This window comes from Ambystoma mexicanum, chromosome 1p (genome assembly GCF_040938575.1).
Source record: "Ambystoma mexicanum isolate Mex_15411 chromosome 1p, UKY_AmexF1_1, whole genome shotgun sequence".
NCBI lineage: Eukaryota > Metazoa > Chordata > Amphibia > Caudata > Ambystomatidae > Ambystoma > Ambystoma mexicanum.
Window position 1 is genome coordinate 122,048,567 of NC_090921.1, and position 6,000 is coordinate 122,054,566.

At 47.9% G+C, this 6,000-nt stretch overlaps 1 protein-coding gene across 1 annotated transcript in view; it reads right to left on the bottom strand.

The window, feature by feature from the left end:
* LOC138566986 (asialoglycoprotein receptor 1-like) overlaps positions 1 to 1,732 on the bottom strand; it is a 475,397-nt gene extending 473,665 nt beyond the window's left edge. Inside the window, exon 1 of the mRNA XM_069644787.1 lies at positions 1,603 to 1,732. The gene's annotated coding sequence lies outside the window, so the exon portion shown is untranslated. The remainder of the gene's footprint in view (positions 1 to 1,602) is intronic.
* Positions 1,733 to 6,000: the final 4,268 nt, after the last annotated feature.

Below are 6,000 nucleotides of genomic sequence, written 5' to 3' on the forward strand. Positions count from 1 at the left end.
CAAAAATTATTTGGGAAAGGTTATGAAGGCAGTGATGGGGACATATCACACTACCCCGACAATTGGCAGGCAACCCACTTATCAGTTTCCCTGCTTAGACTAGAGAGCCTGCCATGGAATCCTAAGGCGAGAGAAAGTGGCTCTCATGCCCTGCCAGGAGGGCGGACATGGCCTTTATCGGCCCGCCAGCCCGAGCTAAGGCAGGCCGAGTGAAGCAAGGGCCTCAGCTCGGGTTGTAGTATGTTAAAGTCAGTCTGCCCGACTGGAAGGGCATGAAATCCATTCGCACCCAGGTGTTCATCCGGGGTGCGAATAGCTTTTACCATTTTTCATCGGCAGATCCACGCTGCTAGTGCAATCGATCAGTCGATTAAAAAAAGGGGAAGAAAATAAAGATGCCCGCCACCATATGGAAAAGGGACTGCGTACATTTTCTATGTCGGCTAGATGGTAGGAGATACAGGACCGGAGCGCACTGCAGCGGCTCAGCGCATAAGTGGAGGGGTTCCATGTGATATTTTCGCCGCAAAAATATCGCCATACAAAAATGTCGCCATATTATTGCCGCGAAAATAACACATGGACCCTGCGGGGGACACCCCTGCAACCCCTGCATCATTTTTTTTATGTGTGGGGGACACCCCCGCACCTAATATTTTCGACACCAAAAATATCGCCTATGGCCGTTCCTGATGACCATATGTGCGGCGATATTTTTGGTAGCGAAAATATTACTTGATACCAGTGGAGGGTTTGCGGAGGCAACATGGAGATGCTCCTGGTTGCCCTCCGGCAATGATAGAGGGGGGTCTCTACCTGGGTGAAGGGCCTCAGGTGGCTGGACAGCAGGCGTGGATTGTGTATTCTTTTCCGCTGTACCAGCCACCTGATTGGTTGAGTGCCCTTCCCTCGGTGGGAATAGTCATAGTCAAGACAGAGAAACTAGAAACTAATGTGAATATAGAATGCACATGGCTGTACTAGATGCCATCTTTCAAATATAAATGGGGCCATCACTAGACATGCTAATTCACAGCAAGCAAGACCATGCAGAAACAGAGGAAACTCTCAAGCTAGAACTGGGTCCAGTGTAAGCCACCTGGAACTGTTGAGCTGCAGTGTCTAATAGGGAGGGACAGGGGGGTAGTAACTGTTGAGGAAGCAGCGAGAAAGGGAGAGAAAGTAAGAGAGAGAGAAAGAGGACAGCTCGGAAGAAAGAGAAAGCGAGAGAGGGGTGGGGAGGCAACTTCTGAAGCCAACATTCAGAGTCTCCCAAACCCAGATATTTGGAAGCAAGGTTACCTCAGAATGGGCACGCATGTACTTACCGATTTCGAGTCCCCAAATCCCAGAAAATACTGTCCCAAAATGACCACAAATCGGAAAGGCAACATTTTTGCAGCCCTGGAGTTTCCGTTTTCCTAACTATTGCATTTTGGCAGTTGTAGGCTTGGGTCACTTCAGTTGAACAAATAGGGCATGGCCAGTTAATACTAAAAAGGAAATGGCAGGTGTGGAAAAATGGCACCCCATGGCACATCCAATCACCTGTAGCCCCCCCCCCTGCCGCACCCACCCAGGCCTCCCCCTAAGGTCACTCACCTTTTCTTAGATAAGGACGTTGCTCTCCCCTCAAAACTGCCCCTGTGGCAGAAGCACAAGCAGCTTGACTTGGGACCTGCGTAGTGGACGGGGAAGCCTGGACTGATCTCTGGTGGAGCACTTTGCTCTGTCAATATTCCCGAAATCAGGGCGTATCAAAACCCAGCCGGGAAATGGTTGCACAAGCAGGCCTGCTCTGTACCGATTCAGCAGAATGTTCACGCGAGTCATGCGCTTCCTCTCCAAACTGATAAACGGGGCCATCCCAGTCACCCACCGCAGAGGCCCACGTGGCTCTGCTTGTCCTGGGACGCTGTCGAGGACTAGGTCTAGGCTGGCCCTCCTTACTCCTGGCACTCCATCCATCACCTTCATTCCTAGAACACCCAAAGCAGCCCATCCAATTAGAAAGGATGGCGTTATTGGGAATACGCCACAACAATTAACATGCATTGGCAAAGCCAATATTTTTTGCTTTTGTGTGGGCATGTGATAAACATTTGCTAGGCACTACTCTATTGCCAGGCACTACTCTATTGCCACTACCTGGCCATAAAATAGTAACAGCTGAAAAATGGCCTTAGTATGTGATAGCTGTGCCCAGCAAACCTATACACAAGCCAAAACTGTTGGCACACTCAGCTAAGATATGTTTATTGCACCACTAACGTATTTACAACTGCAATAATGCCATTGGCTCTAGGAAGACTTTTTAGAGAGAACACTGGCATGCCAAAGTTTGATGCTATTGCTGGATAAAGCTAGTTCAAATACATCATAGGAAGATGTGTTTTGTTTAGGTGGGGACAGGCCGGTAGTGGTTGGCAGTGGTCATAGAGAATAGCATAGCCATGGGCAGTCAATAGTTGGGTAAATGTTATGTTATGTTATGGGGCATTTGTGTAGCGCCTTTTACCATTGGCATGATTTTAAAACGCTGTGGGTTGAACGCCTTTGGGGACCGTGGTCCAGGTAAGTGGAGAGAGTAGGGTAGTAAATAGTGTTTGGGTGCGCCAGGTATGTGTGCAGCCAGGGCGCATTGAGAGGTGTGTAGCTGCATTCTAGTGCTACCCGTGGCGCGGCAGTCGTGTGAGATCAGTAGTATGTATGCGGCAAGGCCAAGTAGATTTGGGTGGCAGCATTCTGGCGGTGGTGGGGCTTGTGGATGGGATTATGTGTACAGCTAGGCCTACTTTTCGTGGGGCATAGAGGCGTTCTAAAGACTGTTGATGTGTTCATGGAGGTGTGTAAGTATTTGTGAGGCTCGATCGAATTAATCGAGGGGTATAGCTGCATTTCGTGGTGTAGAGGAGAGAATTAGCATATTGGTATGTTTGAGTGTCTGTGTATAATAGAGGGAGTCCCTGTTCCTGATGACCTTCCAGTGCCTGTCGAGGTGACCGTATTTGAGCGATTGCAGCTCTATGGTCATCCCTGTCTCTTGTTGAGTCTGCAATTGCTTATTGGTAGACGCCTTCTCAGACTGCAGTTACATGCAGTTCAGTTCTATTTGTCCTACGACTAAATCCTATACGTTCTGCTTCCCATGGGAGCATTTATGCCAAAGATGGGGGACATCTTTGATGATAAGGAGGGTAATCCCCTATGTTTGACGGGTTTGGGCAGCATCCCATCTCATCAGGCCACAGGAGTGTGGTGGAGTTGGAACCTGTCGGATTGCAGAGCATGAGCTCTGTTTTGCTAGAGTTCAATGGTAGACTCTTTGCTGTCATCCATGCGTCCACCTGTGCAAGGCAATTTTTTAATTTCTGGGGCATTTGGTGATGGGTGGATGACACTTTTTTAAATTATTTCTGTCTCGTTCATGTAGTTGCGGCAAGAGATACCAGATGTATTGATGTCAAGTAGAGGTATCATGCAGATGTAGAAAAGTAGAGAGTGAGGATCCTTGTGGTACTGTGCAGGTAAGTGGGCGAGGCCGGGATTTGTAGAGGCCCAAGATTGTGGTTTCCTGTTCTACTCGCGAGGAAGGTGATCCATGGTAGAGCTAATTCTGTAATACTAATATATACCAGTCATTTCAGGAGGATACTGTGACTGATGGGTGTCAAAAGCCGCCGAGATATCCAGGCCTCCCCCTAAGGTCACTCACCTTTTCTTAGATAAGGACGTTGCTCTCCCCTCAAAACTGCCCCTGTGGCAGAAGCACAAGCAGCTTGACTTGGGACCTGCCGCAGTGGACGGGGAAGCCTGGACTGATCTCTGGTGGAGCACTTTGCTCTGTCAATATTCCCGAAATCAGGGCGTATCAAAACCCAGCCGGGAAATGGTTGCACAAGCAGGCCTGCTCTGTACAGATTCAGCAGAATGTTCACGCGAGTCATGCGCTTCCTCTCCAAACTGATAAACGGGGCCATCCCAGTCACCCACCGCAGTGGCCCACGTGGCTCTGCTTGTCCTGGGACGCTGTCGAGGACTAGGTCTAGGCTGGCCCTCCTTACTCCTGGCACTCCATCCATCACCTTCATTCCTAGAACACCCAAAGCAGCCCATCCAATTAGAAAGGATGGCGTTATTGGGAATACGCCACAACAATTAACATGCATTGGCAAAGCCAACAGTTTTTGCTTTTGTGTGGGCATGTGATAAACATTTGCTAGGCACTACTCTATTGCCAGGCACTACTCTATTGCCACTACCTGGCCATAAAATAGTAACAGCTGAAAAATGACCTTAGTATGTGATAGCTGTGCCCAGCAAACCTATACACAAGCCAAAACTGTTGGCACACTCAGCTAAGATATGTTTATTGCACCACTAACGTATTTACAACTGCAATAATGCCATTGGCTCTAGGAAGACTTTTTAGAGAGAACACTGGCATGCCAAAGTTTGATGCTACTGCTGGATAAAGCTAGTTCAAAAACATCATAGGAAGATGTGTTTTGTTTAGGTGGGGACAGGCCGGTAGCGGTTGGCAGTGGTCATAGAGAATAGCATAGCCATGGGCAGTCAATAGTTGGGTAAATGTTATGTTATGTTATGGGGCATTTGTGTAGCGCCTTTTACCATTGGCATGATTTTAAAACGCTGTGGGTTGAACGCCCTTGGGGACCGTGGTCCAGGTAAGTGGAGAGAGTAGGGTAGTAAATAGTGTTTGGGTGCGCTTGGTATGTGTGCAGCCAGGGCGCATTGAGAGGTGTGTAGCTGCATTCTAGTGCTAGCCGTGGCGCGGCAGTCGTGTGAGATCAGTAGTATGTATGCGGCAAGGCCAAGTAGATTTGGGGTCCTGCAATGCTGCACTAGTACTAGTCCCCAACTCCAACAAGAAACGGCGAGGAGGAGCCTCTTTTTCAGTTCTTACCACAAAACTGTGGAACACCCTACCTCAAACCATTATACCTGGAGGAGAACTACCTGAGTTTCAGGAAACAGCCCACAGCGTGGCTTTATAAGCAACGACTTTGAAAGAAAAGAAAAGCAATAGCTACCGACTAAAAACTGGGTACCAGAAATTTGGGCTAATTCACGACAAGCATTTTCAAAGCTCTTGGCACTACCATCTGCGGAAAACTAAGCACACTCATGAAACCTTTTCTGCTTGGCACTGGTCTGCACCTTTAATCTCAGTGAAATGTACAACAAAGAGCCAGGAAGTGACAACACCTTCACCCCCACTCTCATAGGGAGTGCCCTTGTAATAAAGATGCAAGTCCAACGCGGTATAAGGGAGCGCACTTATCAGCTGTGAGAGTAGCATGGTAAAAGGGGAGGGGCTCTTTCTTATATCTGTGAAATGAAATCCTTAAAAAACGAATCCATAAATGCAGGGGCACAGGTAAGTATAATCAAACGTACTGGTAGAACGAAACACAGTAAATATGCCCTAAAAGCTGGCTTTTGCTTTAAATGTTTGTTAGCATTTTGTGTGCGGCAAAGGCCGCTTTGGCTGGTGATTTAGTGCAGAGTCTGTGATGCCCGGGCCAGAGCTGAGAGAGGTACACAATGGTTGTTATTTGTCGAGGTCATAGAATAGAGCTCACAGGTTTTGCCAACGAATAAGTAATACATGACCATTTTATAATAGGGAGCTGAAAAGAACCACAGTGGTTTCAAATTGCCCCATAGAATATTTTCCCTGGAAAACGGGTTAGAGGGTCCCCGATATGCAACATTTGGATAGCAGTATGTCTGTGGTTCAAGGCTCTGGTGTTGTCACAGTGGAAAGCCAGTCTCACGAGAATCAGGATGAGGCGACCCAGGCAGTTGATTAAAGTGCCACTGGTCGTGTCAAATGTTTCAATTAATTAACCTTGTGCTGTGGGAATTGGGGGTGGGTTGTTACATCATAGGGTGTAAATGAGGGCCGTGTGGGAAGGTTTCTGGACCCAATTGTTGATCATAATGTATTCTTTTCTATAAGGATTCAAAGTACAA